The sequence below is a fragment of the Beta vulgaris genome, chromosome 2 (assembly GCF_026745355.1).
Source record: "Beta vulgaris subsp. vulgaris cultivar EL10 chromosome 2, EL10.2, whole genome shotgun sequence".
NCBI lineage: Eukaryota > Viridiplantae > Streptophyta > Magnoliopsida > Caryophyllales > Amaranthaceae > Beta > Beta vulgaris.
Genome location: NC_079203.1, coordinates 25,004,730 through 25,020,764, shown reverse-complemented (window position 1 = coordinate 25,020,764; position 16,035 = coordinate 25,004,730). Strand labels below are relative to the sequence as shown.

Here is a 16,035-nt window from a genome sequence, read left to right as displayed (position 1 = left end):
ATATGACTTGTAAGTCATGAATAAATCTCCTTTTCTCATAAACAACTTTTTGAACATTTAAAGTTCATAAAACCAATCAAACCTTTCCTTGTAAAAACATTTTTTATTTCCAAAAAGGATAACAAAACTTTTTTTTATAAAAATGATTAATAAATCATTCCTTCTTTCACTTGTAAAAACAATTTAATTTTCCGAAAAGGATAACAAAACTTTTCGATAGAAATGATTAATAAATCATTCCTTCTTTTCACTTCCAAGAGGAATACTAAAATATTGTAACCGCTTCCAACTATTAAATCAATAAACAACTTTATCACATAAAATCACATTTCAAAAGATCTAGCTACATAACGTACCTTGATCTTGCACAAAGAGTGTTACGTAGTGCTAGACTCGTAAAACAATACTACTATCCCCAACAGTAGGTTCTATACACTATTACATTATTAATAAAACGCAATGGTTAAAATAAGCTAATGCAACAGTTATTTTTTAATACCGCTGCAGTAAGATCATCTATTGCAACGACCCATTTCAATTTAGGTTCATAGATTAAGCTATTGCAACGACTTTATAGTAACCGTTGCATTAGATGTATCTCTATTGCAACGACTTGGTGATGGTCGTTGCATTAGATATATCTATTGCAACGACTTGGGATGGTCGTTGCATTTGATGATGTTATAACTTAATTCGCGTATTCGTCTTATTCGTTGCGTTAGCTAGCCACATACTCCATCCATAAAAAATTACGCGTAACAATTATTCCCTCAGTTTTTTTCACGAAAGTTTAAACACTTCACAAAGTTTGAATAGTGCCTTATCTCCCTAAAACAAGGAAACCGATTGATCAGGTAACTGACATCGAGATCACAACTGAAAAACCCTATCAATTGCAGGTTTGCCAACAAATTGCAATCTCCGATCCCAAATCTCTCCTATGAACTGAAAGCACGAACTGAATTCACCCAATTATATACTAAGAGCAAGAGGCCAGGCGAAATTTCACGAAAGTTTAAACACTACTTCACAGAGGCGAAATTCAAGAAAAACAAGCAAAGAGTCGAAATTTTGAACTTCAAAGGTGCATAATTCTATTTTGGGAATTCTGGAAATCCTTCAAAAGTCACAAAACCCAGTCGAGCTCCAAAATAAAGGTACTTTCTCGAATTTTGTGAATTATGGAAATTCTTCAATCGATTTCTGGAAATTCTCTAATATTACAGTTATTGTTTTGGTCCATGGTAATAGGATATAAATATAGAGGGTAAATTATTCAAGAAAAGACACCAAAGAGTCGAAATTCAAGAAAACCCAACAAAGAGGGGAAATTTCGGATCATTAGTTGAGCTTCATAAGGTATGTTCTTCAATCAATTTATTATTGGAATTTTATGTTTTAGGAAACATTATTTTAGCTGTGAAATAAAGTAGGTTCTGTTACCTTGTACTAGTAGGTTCTGAAGTAATGTTTGTTCCGCATTCTGAAGTCTTCGACTTCCCCATGATTTGGATGTTCTTGGAATTTTAGTTGTGGAATGTTAGAGTTGTGATTCAAATACACTTTTGCCAGGAGAAGTTGTGAATTTTTGTAAATGCACCGTACCTTTTTCATTAGAAGTGCTTGATTAAAATATAGAAAATTCAGAATGCCTAACCCCACCCATTCCCCGTGAAAGAGAGAAGAAGAGTAGTTGTTAATTGTTATCCACGAATTTTCTGACTTGTTTCTAGCATTATGGAGGCGGTTAAAGTGCTATGTTGAAATCTCAATATATTCTACTATGTTACGAATGTTATTGAAATTCTGCTATGTTATTGAAATGTAGTTAGCAGAATTTTCTTGAAATGTTATTGAAATTCTGCTATGTGCTATGTTATAGAGGTGATCATGGATCGGGCCGGGTTCGGGCCGAGTCACGGCCAAAAAAATTTGCCCATTGGTCGGGTCGGGCCTAAATTTGGGCCGAATTTTTGTGTCCAATGCCCGCTAATTCGGGACTAAATTAGCGGGCTTTTGCGGGCCAAAACGGGCCGGGCCAGAAAATAGACTAAAAAGTCGTTTTTGGCTTGCCCAAATCCCGCCCAAAGCCAAAAAATACGACCGGGCCCGGCCCGCGGGCCGAAAAATTCTACCCAAAACCCGGCCCAAAAGCGGGTCGGGCCAAAATGATCACCTCTACTATGTTATTGAAATAGCAGAAGTATCTTGAAATCTCAACCTCGTAAGTAAAAAAGAGTTTCAGCCCTTACTTTTATTTTATTTTTCATAGTTTTCTTTGCAGACTACAAGTAATACATGCTACAACCATGACTTTTTTCCCTGATTTTCACTAGTGCATAATTGGCCTAAAGTATCACCCCAAAAGTGTTACTTAATGGCCTAAAAGTGTTGCTTTAGGTCATATAACACTTTTGTAAGTGAAACATCTGCCCGTGCTACCTATTCTCTAAGGTAACACTTTCCAATGCTAATTTTTCACTTTCTCAAGTGTTACTCAAAATTCTCTAACGTAACACTTTTTTCAATCTAATGTAGCATTTTTACAGTGTTACTAATAATGTTTTATGTAACACTTTTTCGTCTATAGTAGCATTTTTTATGTCATCTCTTGACTTATAGTAACACTTTGTTAAATATTATGTATCATTTTGAATCAGCCTATGTAACACTCAATTAGATATTTGGCAACACTTTCTTATCAGCTAGTTTTATAGTGTAACACTTCTATTTCACATATCTTATAGTAACATTGTTTAATTTATCGGCATGTATACAATGATAATAATAGTAAAACTTATAAACGTAATAATTGAAGAGGAAATAAAATTATATTATTGATATAAATGAGTAGAAATACTCAACGACCATTGTAAAAAATGAGCCAAAGAGTATACTCAATCGAAAACATACTATTGCATCCACAATATAAATAGTTAATCTGAAAATTAAATCATAAAATTATCATAATATATATATCTCTCCTTAAATAAACCTAAATCAATCTTAATGTCATTCTTTTCATTATTCTTCAATTCCATTATCCATGTACGCATGCTTCTCAAAGTATCATGCATGCTTGCTCCTCTAATCCGCCATTATTTCCATCATCCTGCAGTAAGGAAAAAAAAAACTTCAAAGTCTTATATGATAACAAATCTAGTCTGTCAAAAAAAAAAAAATTAGAACTAGTGATATACTTGATAATATGGTAAAAGCAAATTGATAATATGGTAAAAGATAGGTTCTTATAGTTTATGAAAAAAAAAAATTCAAGAACCAAGAGAACCAAACAAAGTAGTAATTGCTTGACAAAATTACTTCGCAATGTTTTTTCGGGTCGGGTTATAGGATATCCGGGTTAATCTTTTTCTTTGTTTTAGTATACATCGATAAAATAATGCCTAATGAACTGAACATCTAATGTACTCCCTGTACATTGTATCTAATATATAACATCATCTCAAATATATATGGACTATAATAATAAAAAAATACCTGTTGAAGCTCTTGTTCATTCGTATCTTTAGAAGGATGCTCCGTGATCTCTAAATCAGATGACACGTCGCCGAGTGATCGAGTCAAATTAGCAAAAGTTTCAGGAGGGAGTTGTTCCTTGAACATCTTCATTACTTCTCCATCTGTATCTTTTATAATCTGATCTTTATATGATTTCAAAAACTCATCCGGGATGATTACACCACCAACGGCTGAAGTCCCCTCACTCTTTTTTCCTTTGATAGTTGAACACCTTCCGAGTTGCCTTTGGTTGTCCGAATTATCAATATTCATTACTTCATAATACTTTATCTCCATCAATCTGCTTTTGCATTTGAACTTCCTCCATCTTATCCTACATTTGAAATAATGGAAGCAGAATAAATAACTACCAAAGTTGCAACCAAAAAACGTAGCGTAAATAAATGTTAAAGCAACTAAACTTACGATATTATATTTAATAGGCTCATAAGCTGTTTTGTATATTTTGTTCGCTTTCCTCTTTCGAGACTCTTTGTACAACAGTGCTTGGGATGGTCATTTTTTCTCATTATCTTGTTGTTGCTAGCATGGAAATATACAAAAGAATCCGGAATACAAAAAAGTTACATGATCGTGCCAAGGGGTGATAAGTAAAAATAAAGCAAAGATATTATTATTCATTATAATTAACTTACCAATTCACGTTCCTTCCTTGCAAAGCTCACGGGACCCATGGTGTGCCTATATTTTTGGTTGATACTGCTTTCACTTTTCTTCTTGCTTTCTTCCTGCGTGTTAAGAAAAAAAAGATGAATACCTCTTAGAAAGTTCCTTTAAAACGGGTAGTTTGTGAATTTGATAAGAATAACTTAGATAATGTGAAAGCATAACAATTACTTCAATGATATCTAATTTCCAATAATCTAATAATTCTTTGAAATAAGCTTCTGGAATATTATCGGGAGCATTTTCCAATCTGTCATCATCATTGTCATAAGCACTAAAGTGTTTCTTCTTTACAATGCTTTTATGTCGACGCCAAAGTTTTCCAACTGCTGCCAACACATAGTCCTTCCCTTCTCCAGAGATAATGAACTTAGTCTGCAACAATCATGAGTCATTTAGATATATATATATATATATATATATATATATATATATATATATATATATATATATATATATATATATATATATATATATATATATATATATATATATATATATATATATATATATATATATATATATTCAAAGAGATCAAGAATTTATAGTCCCTAATTCCTATATATATTAAAAGAACTCATACTTTGATAAATTCCCAAATTTTATCCTTATCAAGGACCTTATGCCAATTAAGTTTGTTCAATGGAGCAAGACTACAATTACGAGCTAAAGTGCCTAGAAATCTTGAAAATTTATCTAAGTCTTCTTATCAGGACCAATAGGCTTCCCCATTTCATTCAAAATTATGGGCTTACGATCATCTACTGTCCATTCGTGGACATCTTTGCACATAGTTGGTCCTCTAGTTCACTTCACTTTTGACAATGCTATAAAGAAACAAGCAAAGGCAATAATTAGAAAATGTATCTTTCTAACTTTATAGAAAATCAGAATTATAAGCTTTAAAATGCTAGGATTAGTGACCATTACCACTACTTTCATCAATACCACCTTGAACATCATCATTACCACATTCAGCATCATCATCATCTGATATATGTCTTGATTCGAAGTCATATGAGTTCATGTTATTTTCATTTTCTTCCTCTAAGACATGTTGGAAATGATTTGCTTCTGAAAATCTCTCCAATTGGGAACCGACCATTTGATATTTTAGGTCTTTCAAAACATTTGATTGAGTATTCGCTTTTCGCAGAAATACCTCATTTGTTTCTCTCTCACTTCCTTTCCCTTTAAATGTGTTTTCATCTTAATGTAATCACTGAGTGAGCCGGGAGCAACCATTGCCTTAGTATGCCCCATCTTTGTTTTGTGACCACGTTCAACCTCTTTCTGATGTTGGATTTGGGATGCTAGTTGTTTATGGGCACTAGACTTGCTCACCCTTTCCTCAGAATTCACTACTACACTTAGGCCTACATTATGTTGCTGAGTCAGAACTCTTCATTGCATCCCTTTCTCTAAGTGTTCTTTCTGAGTGTTTGGATAGTGCATCTTAGTTTTAGCTGCCATTGACATCGACGAAACATTTGTCTTCTCTTTCATCTTACTAGGGTCTTTTCCTTGAACTGCCGAAACCTTAAAAAATACGAAAGATAAACATGATTAAACCATAGCGGTAAAGTTAATAATTATAAACCACAACTTTTATGAATTATATAATTACCTTCTTTGAGCCGGTCCTCAGGTTTATAGTTTTTCTCCTTAACTCCACGCCATTCTCGTCACTCAATTGGTTCTCCTCGTCACTAGGTGTGTACTCATCAGTGCCTTCGACCACCTTCTTAGATTTCTTTTTAATTTTCTTTGGGTGAAATAATTCATTAGCCATTGTAGTAACTCCCATTTCCTTCATTTTTATTTTGTTTTGTGCTATCCTCATTTCTCTTATGTTTTCATAATCTGCCATATCGATCTTACTTCCTACAAAAAAGATGTTGTAATTGATATAACTATTAGGTCAAATAATAAAAGTAACATTGCAAAATCAGGATCACTTCTCATCTTATTTGTTAGTTATGGGGTGCTATTCAGTTCAATGTATTAGTGGAGTGTGTTTCTGTCATCTGACCTCACAGAACCCCCTGCACAGAACCCCCTGCACCCGCACAGTTTGAAGATTAGACACACATCTGCTGCCTTTTCCGGTGCATGCACCAATATGAATCCTGTATTTACTTTTCTTTTGGCTTTGCCACTAAGGTGAGATGTTTTCTTTTCATTATATGTACTTTCTATTGGTGTAAAGAAGGTATTCTTAGGCTATGTTACTCTGATTACGATACTCATGTAGGACGTATGGGTACGTGTCCAAGTGTCTAAATTATTTATTTTATATGTTGGAGTTATGAAGTAATATGAAGAGTAATAAAGTGTTGGGTTCACTTACTGTATTGAGCTTTTTCAGGCAAGAGAGTGTGAACTTGAGAACCAAACACAGGAAACCCACATATAATGCTAGTAACTTGAGTATGGTTACAAAAGTTGGAAGCAAGGAAGAATGGATTCTTACAAAAGTTGGAAGCAAGGAAGAATGGATTGTTGAATTCAGCTGTATAAGCTCTAACATGATTTGATATCTTTCTGCTGAATATTTTCACAAGTTTTTTAGCCATTCTTGTGCAGATTTCATCAAGATGCTGGTATGATGGACCTAATGCAGTTTACCTGGTAAGATCATAACTTTGAACAAGTATCAGTCACAAGGGTATCACTATGTTCAACAACGTGCACTCACCCCTTGAAAAAAAGGAAATTAAGAAATATATAAATAAACAACCTATGCACGGATAAAAACGACATCATTGTGGCTGAGTAAATGGTTTCAATTTGGTATTATTGCATACTAACTGTGGACCCTCTACAAGACTGGAAGGAAGACCTTTTCCTAGGTGATGCGGGTATTGTTTACAATATATTGTTTAAACTATGCAGGGGAATTGTCAATGACACATATAAGAGGTATGGCTGTGGTAACTAATACAAGCTGCTATCTACTTGAATTGAATCTAACATGTTCATGAACTATTCTGCAGAATTCAGAGAAGTGGAAGGCTTCTCGATCAACAAAGGCAACCTTCATGGACTCCAATTACAGTTTCCCTCTTAATGTTGCTTTGATAACTCTTCAGGTACTTTTGATTCTTAAGGCTTCTATCTTAGCAACATTTTAAAAGAGATACTCAAGAAGTAACTTTTGGAGCCTTTTAGTAAGTGTATTAGTGTAATTCGATGCTTTCTGTACAGACTTGTCTGACTGTTCTAAGCTCAATTTTGCAGGAACTGGAAGATAAAAGTGTGTTGCTCTGCTTGGCACATCTCTATGACAATAACAAATATATAGGGGTGATGTGAAATAAAATAACTCAAAGTTGACTAAACATAGGCTGCAAGCAAGCTCAACAAGGGGCCACCAACATCTCAAGTATGGTTGATAAAAACTCCTTATCCTCCATCTGAAGGAACTAAAGAAAACGCCCACTAAGTCAAGCTACTTTAGTGAAGGGAATTGATGGAAAGAAACCAGAAGAGCACCAATAATCCACACAGCAAAGTCAAAACAAAATAAATCTTAACCTATAAAATTAAACAATGCCAAACTAAATAGCCGCAATCCACAACAAACAAGAAAGAGGCTCGTAAAACAGATCACCAGGAGAACACAAAAACCCACTGCCCACACAGAGTTGACAACAACCCACCTACTCACAAAATAATGCAGGAGATCATTCACTTCAAAATTTTTTTTGATGAGAACATCAACTAAATTCGATATATTTTTTAATGAATCAAATAAATCAATGAATCAAATCAAACAAGTTGAGAACCCATTACCCAAATTCTGAATTGAACATGATCAATTATCAAAGAAACTGATATTTTCGAACAATTAAAATAAAAACTAACCAATTAAATTCTCTAAACGGTGAGCGGTGTTGAGCGAATTAAGGAGTGGGGTGAGTTCCTGATATTATCGAATCTGACTGGAACAAATTTAGGAGAGAGGAAATCAATGAATCATCAAATAAATTGAGAAACGATTAACATAATTATAAACTGAACATGATCAATTATCAAAGAGAACTAGTATTTTCGGACAATTAGAATCAAGACTAACCGATTAAATTCTCTGAAATGACAAGATTGAACGACGCTGGTGACTGGTGGTGAGCGAATTCAGGCGTGGTAGGGAGCGAATTCAAGCGTGGTGGTGGTGAGCGAGTCTAGGTGCGTGCAGTAGTGTATGTTGAACTGAAACGACCTAAGCAGCAAAAGAAAAATCAAGACTTTAATCTCTTTGGCGGCTGATTAAGCGCCAAACATTTTCGGGATCGATGATATCATTAGTATTAATTAATTAAAGTTGACTTTGATTTTTTGTTTATGTTTTTTTTTTTTATATTTGTTTTTAGTTTTTGACAAGATGGAAGATTAGTTTAATTTGTTGAAAATATTGCTTTATAAGAAATAATACAAGTATATAAGAAATCATAATATTATTAAAAATTACACTTAAATTACACTCTAAAAAATTACTTATCTTAAAGTGTTACTTAAAGAAAAAAAAGTGTTACTGCTAAATGTTACCAATATGTATATGTTACCTAAAGGTGTTACCTATTTAAAAGTGTTACATCAAAATGTTTCTCAATTAAAAAAGTGTTACTTCAAAATGTTACTTATTGAAAATGTGTTACATTAAGTGTTACGAATTGATTAAGTGTTACCAAGGTGTTACATATATATTAGACAAACTTAGATTTTGAAAAGTGTTACCTCATACATGTTACCTTAGGCCAACTTTGTACTAGTGTTTATTCTAGTTGTCACATGGATTATCTGCTTTAGTTGTCATATGGATTAAAATAATAACAGAACCTACTTTATTTCACAGCATTGAGACAGAAGTAAAAGTGTCTTGTACGTTACTAACCATATGTTTACTTAACATAACCTACTTTATTTCAAAGTTTATATTAACAATTTGTTTTAAAATTTGAGGATTTTTATAATTTTTTAAAATTGGATGCTGACTTAATGTTCTAGTTTGTAACATACGGTTAAGGAACAAAATGGATAACATAGATAAAAAGTGGTGGATGTTTCAAAGATGGAGCGATGAAATATGAAGAAGGAGTTGAGGAGTCCATTAGTAAGACTTTTGCTATTAAAGCACAAGGGAACCAGATTTGTTGTCCTTGCAATGTTTGTCATTATCGTTTTTGGCAGTGATGCAGGAGCATCTAGTTCAAGCAACCAAGGTCTTCTTCTACATGATCAAAAGGAGAACATGGTAAAGGAGGTTCAATTTCTAAGCCTAACTAGCTCGGTTTATTCTAAAACCTTACTTAAGCAACTTGATTAGGCTAATCCTATGTTAATCTCTACTTAAGCAAGATTAGTAATACTTAATGACACCTTAAACATCATTATGTATTGTTAATCAAGTTTAGTAAGTGATTAGTAGCCTAAGTACATGCTTAAGTTATGTTAATCATGCTTTAAGAGTAAGCTAGTATAAGCTCATGTAATCCGTTGTTAAGCTAGTTTAGGAGATGTTTTTGTGCTTTTGGTTGCCACCCCTACTGAATTGAAGCCTTGGAAAGGGAACCATATGAAGTCACATGGCAAGGAGAGCTATCCAATGAAGAGAGAAGCTTCAAGGCAAGGATGCCTGCTGCCCAGCTCCCAGCGTCTGTCCTACCTTCTCTTTGAAGCTTTTGGGCAACAATCATTTCTTCTGCAAATTGGACAAGCTTTTGAGGAGTAATAGTTTAATATGTTTACTTTAGTATCCTATTGGTAGTTTTACTGTTTTGTAACTTCCAATAGAAATCTAAGCTAGTTTGTAGGAGGTGTGCTGGACAGTTGTAATTGTTGTTTCATGTTTTTTATTAGCTTAGTTGGCATAGCTAGGGAAGTCCAAATCAGCCGAAATTTGGACACAATGTAAACAAATATGTTAGCTTTGCTTCTTTTGGAATTAAGTCATTTGAATAAAATTGAAAGAGTTATACTCAAAACATTAAGCTGTGTGCTTATTGTCTTTCGGTCAGTTTAGACCATTTACAAATCTTTGCTTAATTCTTCACTTAATCGTTGAATTAGTGATGAAACTCAAAGTAGATGCAAGTTAGAAGCTTATTGTTATAACTTGATCTTAGTTTGGTGGTAATTGGGTTGTGAAAGTGGTGGTTGTTCAATCAAATTGAACCGGTTTAGATACAATTCGATTGTTCTTGTTTCTTTGTTCTTGTTTCTTACTTTGAATGCTCTGTTATCTTAATCAATATGTATCATTTGGTATCAGAGCTGTAGGTTGATTAAGAGCATTCTAATTCATCCCTTAAACACATTAAACACACAAACAAAACCCAAACACAATCCCCCCCAAAACCGAACCTATTCTAAGCCAAACACACTTCTTTTCTTCTTTCTAGCCTAACTTTCATTGAGGTTGAATCAATCATGAGTGGAGGTGAAGAAAATCAGTTCAAAAGAGGTATGAATGTGCATGAAGCAAGGATGGTGGGATGGAGAATCAAATGCCACTTTGAGTGAACAAATGGCTAATTTGATGACTGTTGTAGAGAAGGGTATAGAGGCCTTTAAGGAGAGAATGTGGAGGATGAAGGTGTAGCTTATGATAGTAGTGAGGAGGTTCTTTCTGAATCTTCAAGAACTAGGAGAAAACCACAAAAGAAAGATGATTTTAGAGACATTAAGTTAGAAGTTCCTGAGTTTGATGGAAACCTTAATCCAGATGCTTATTTGGAGTGGGTTTCAAGGTGTGAGAGATCTTTGAACTTAAGGAGTATGATGATGTAAATCTTTCAAGTTGCTGTAGCTAAGCTAAAGGGGTATGCATCCCTTTGGTGGGAGAATGTTGTATAGCTAGAATAGAAAACAAAAGCCTAAAATCAAGAGTTGGAGTAAGCTAAAAAAGAAAATGAGGGAGAAGTTTTTACCATCTACTTACACCCTTGATTTGTATAACAATTGGCCGAATTACTCAAGACCATAAAGGGGTAGAACATTACATCCATGAGTTTGAAAAGTTGTTAATGAAATTGATGTCAGAAGAGAAGAGGAGCAAACAATGTCTAGATTTCTAGGAGGCTTAGAAAAAGACATTAGGAGGAAGGTGGAGTTACATCCTTATTCTACCTTAGATGAACTCTTTAAGTTAGCTCTTAAAGTTGAAAAACACATTAAGGAGAAGAAGAAGAAACCTTTTGTGAAGGGAACTACCTATTCTAAGGGAGTTTCTAATGTTAAAACACCATACACATCTCCTTACACCCCTAAAGTGGACGGTTGAAAGTAGTTGATAAAGGGAAGAAAGTAGTGGATGAAACCTCAAAAAAATCTGATGTAAATGCTTTAAGTGTCATGGTTATGGTCATTATCAAGCTCAATGTCCTAATAAAAGAGTAATGACTTTAATTGACATTAAAAACATTGAAGAATCACTTGAACAGAGAAAACCAAGAAGAGGAGCTGAAGAGGAGGCCGAAAGTGATGAAGCTTTGGAGGTTGGAGAGGTGACTCAAGGAGATCATTTAAGCCTTGTTCTAAGAAGAGTTCTTCATGCCAAAGAAGCTGAATTGGTTCCTTCTCAAAGGGATCAAATCTTTCAAACCAAATGCTTGATTGGAGGGAAGATATGTTCGATGATCATTGATGGAGGAAGCTGCACCAATGTGCTCATCTTCTATGGTGGACAAGCTCAATCATGCTACTTTCTCACATCCAAAACCATATAAGCTTCATTGGCTTAATGATGGCAATTGTGTGGAGGTAACAAAACAAGCTTTAATTAGCTTTTCTTTTGGTGATTCTTATAAAGATGAAGTTTTATGTGATGTATTACCTATGGATGCATGTCATGTACTCTTAGGTAGACCTTGGCAATCTGATAAAGAAACCTTGCATAATGGTAGGACTAATACTTACACTTTCATGCATAACAAGAAGAAAATTGTACTTAGTCCTAGCCATGGCCGAATCATCTAAACCAAAACAACCTCACCTAAAACACAAACAAAAAAAACCTTAATCCTTTCTAAACCTCAACTTGATAAAGCTGTAGAAAAGGGGAAGGTTATGTATTTGTTGTTGTTATTGGATGAAAATGATGTAAACTTTAATGAAGTGCACGAAATGGTGAAACCTTTAGTGAAGGAGTTTGGTGATGTTTTTCCTATTGATCTTCCATGTGGATTACCCCCTAGTAGAGGAATTGAACACCAAATTGACTTATACCTGGCGCCCCTTTACCTAATAAACCAGCTTATAGATGTAATCCTGAAGAAGCTAAGGAGTTCAAAAACAAGTTAGTGAGTTGTTAGCTAAAGGATTTGTGCAAGAAAGTCTTAGTCCATGTGCTGTGCCTGTCATTTTGGTTCCTAAGAAGGATGGTTCTATGAGGATGTGTGTGGATTGTCGTGCTATTAACAACATAACAGTGAAGTATAGGTATCCAATACCTAGACTTGATGATTTGCTTGATGAGTTACATGGTTCCACTATATTTTCGAAGATTGATTTAAGAAGTGGTTATCATCAGATTAGAATCAAAGAGGGTGATGAATGGAAAACAGCTTTTAAAACTAAGAGTGGTTTGTATGAGTGGCGTGTGATGCCATTTGGTTTGACAAATGCTCCTAGTACTTTCATGAGACTTATGCAGAGGTACTCAGCCCTTCATTGGTATCTTTGTTGTTGTTTATTTTGATGATATTCTTGTGTATAGTCAAAGTGAACAGGAACATCTAATGCATCTCAAGAAGGTTTTCCTTAAACTAAGGGAAAAGAAGCTGTATGCAAAGATGGAGAAGTGTGAGTTCTTTACTTCAAGTGTGACATTTCTTGGATTCATAGTGTCATCTAATGGCATTTCTATGGATGAATCTAAGGTGGAAGCAATCAAGTCATGGCCAGTTCCTAAATCTATCACTGAGGTTCGAAGTTTCCATGGTTTAGCTTCTTTTTACAGGAGATTTATCAAGAACTTTAGCACCATCTTGGCGCCATTGACTGAGTGTATCAAGAAAGGGTCCTTTATTTGGACTCCTGCAGCACAAGAGGCATTTGATCAATTGAAGAACATGCTTAGTAAGGCTCCTGTTCTAGCCTTACCTGATTTCAAGAAAGTGTTTGAAGTGGAGTGTGATGCAAGTGGTGTGGACATTGTTGCAGATGCTTTATCAAGGAGGCATTCTATGCTTTCTCTTATGGAGGCTCGTGTACTTGGTTTTAGTCATCTTAAAGACTTGTATTATGATGATCCAGATTTCTCTTTATTGTTAGAAGCATGCAAAGAAGGATCTCATGGAGCATATTCATTGCAAGATTGCTTTCTTTTTCGAAACAACAAGCTGTGTATCCCTAAATGCTCATTAAGGGATTTGCTAATCAAGGAAGTTCATGGAGGAGGACTAGCAGGACACTTTGGCATTAACAAAACTGTTGATGTATTGCAAGAACACTTCTACTGGCCGAAACTTGCAGGAGATGTTCATGCTATTCTAGCTCGATGTTCTATATGTCAGAAGGCTAAAAGTTCCTTTCATCAAGGACTTTACACACCTCTACCTGTTCCAGTTCAACCATGGAAAGATGTGAGCATGGATTTCATTGTTGCTCTACCTAGAACTCAAAGGCAGAAAGATGCAATCATGGTGGTGGTAGATAGATTCTCTAAAATGGCCCATTTCATTCCTTGTAATAAAACTGATGATGCTATTCATGTTGCTGATTTGTTCTTTAAAGAAATAACTAGACTTCATGGAGTTCCTAAGTCTATTGTTTCTGATAAAGATGTAAAGTTTCTTAGCTATTTCTGGAAGAACTTGTGGAAGCTTTTAGGTACTAAGTTGCTGTTTAGTACTACTGCTCATCCTCAAACTGATGGCCAGACTGAGGTGACCAACAGGACATTAACTATGCTGCTAAGGACACTTGTGAACAAGTCTCAAAGGGATTGGGATCTAAAGCTAGCTCATGCTGAGTTGCTTACAATAGATCACCAACTTATGCTACTAAACACTCACCATTTGAGGTAAATTATGGGATTAATCCTTTAAGTCCTATTGATTTACTTCCATTTCCTATTGAAGCACATAGTAGCAAGGAAGCTGAAGTGAAAGCAGAGGAAATAAAGCAACTTCATCAGCAAATTCGAACCAGAATAGAGAAGGTGAATGAAGCATACAAGGTTCGAGCAAACAAGCACAGGAAAGAAGTTCTTTACAAGCCAGGTGATCTAGTGTGGTTACATCTAAGGAAGGAGAGATTTCCTACAAGGAGGAAGAACAAGCTAATGCCACGAAGTGATGGTCCTTTCAAAGTGCTAGAGAAGATCAACAACAATGCATACAAGATAGAATTGCTAGATGAAATGGGGAACATCTCAGCTACATTCAATGTTGGTGATTTAGCTCCATATCTTGCAGATGATTCAGAGTTACAAGAAGACCTTTTCGAACCTGAGGAGAATGATGCAGGAGCATCTAGTTCAAGCAACCAAGGTCTTCTTCTACATGATCAAAAGGAGAACATGGTAAAGGAGGTTCAATTTCTAAGCCTAACTAGCTCGGTTTATTCTAAAACCTTACTTAAGCAACTTGATTAGGCTAATCCTATGTTAATCTCTACTTAAGCAAGATTAGTAATACTTAATGACACCTTAAACATCATTATGTATTGTTAATCAAGTTTAGTAAGTGATTAGTAGCCTAAGTACATGCTTAAGTTATGTTAATCATGCTTTAAGAGTTAAGCTAGTATAAGCTCATGTAATCCGGTTGTATAAGCTAGTTTTAGGAGATGTTTTTTGTTGCTTTTGGTTGCCACCTCCTACTGAATTGAAGACTTAAGGAAGAGGGGAAGTCCACATGAAGTTCACATGGCAAGGAGAGCTTCATCCAATGAGAGGAGAAGGCTTCAAGGCAAGGAGTGCTGCTGCCCAGCTCCCCAGCGTCTGTCCTAGCTTCTCTTTGAAGCTTTTGGGCAACAATCATTTCTTCTGCAAATGGTACAAGCTTTTGAGGAGTAATAGTTTAATATGTTTACTTTAGTATCCTATTGGTAGTTTTACTGTTTTGTAACTTCCAATAGAAATCTAAGCTAGTTTTTAGAAGGTGTGCTGGACAGTTTGTAATTGTTGTTTCATGTTTTTTATTAGCTTAGTTGGCATAGCTAGGGAAGTCCAAATCAGCCGAAATTTGGACACAATGTAAACAAATATGTTAGCTTTGCTGTCTTTTTGAATTAAGTCATTTGAATGAAAATTGAAAGAGTTATACTCAAAACCTTAAGCTGTGTGCTTATTGTTCCTATCGGTCAGTTTAGACCATTTACAAATCTTTGCTTAATTCTATCACTAATCGTTGAATTAGTGATTGAAACTCAAAGTGGATGCAAGTTAGAAGCTTATTGTTATAACTTGATCTTAGTTTGGTGGTAATTGGGTTGTGAAAGTGGTGGTTGTTCAATCAAATTGAACCGGTTAGATACATTCGATTGTTCTTGTTTCCTTTGTTCTTGTTTCTTACTTTGAATGCTCTTGTTATCTTAATCAATATGTATCAGGCAGTATAGAAATGTTGTTAGGGATCATATCATAGTTAATGGTTTTGTTCCCAGAACTGATAAGTTGTTAGACTTAGATATATATATTGAAAAAGAACCGGATGTGACAGAAGAACATGATGCGATATTAGACATGAATGATGACATTGATGGGTTGTTGCATGATACAATGAGAGAAGGGCCGAATGAAGATGCAAAGAAGTTTTATAGATTAATAAAAGAAGGTCAACAAAAATTATTACCAGGTTGCAAGAAATTTTCCAAACTGTCCTT

The 16,035-nt window shown here is 34.8% G+C and overlaps 1 long non-coding RNA gene across 1 annotated transcript; it reads right to left on the bottom strand.

Annotated features, from left to right (window-relative positions):
* Positions 1–2,812: 2,812 nt before the first annotated feature.
* LOC125495171 (uncharacterized) lies at positions 2,813–3,715 on the bottom strand. The gene is made up of 2 exons (XR_007271856.2): positions 3,499–3,715; positions 2,813–3,112 (listed from the first exon to the last, which is right to left on the bottom strand). It is a non-coding gene; the product is annotated as an uncharacterized LOC125495171 (long non-coding RNA).
* Between the last annotated feature and the right edge of the window lie 12,320 nt (positions 3,716–16,035).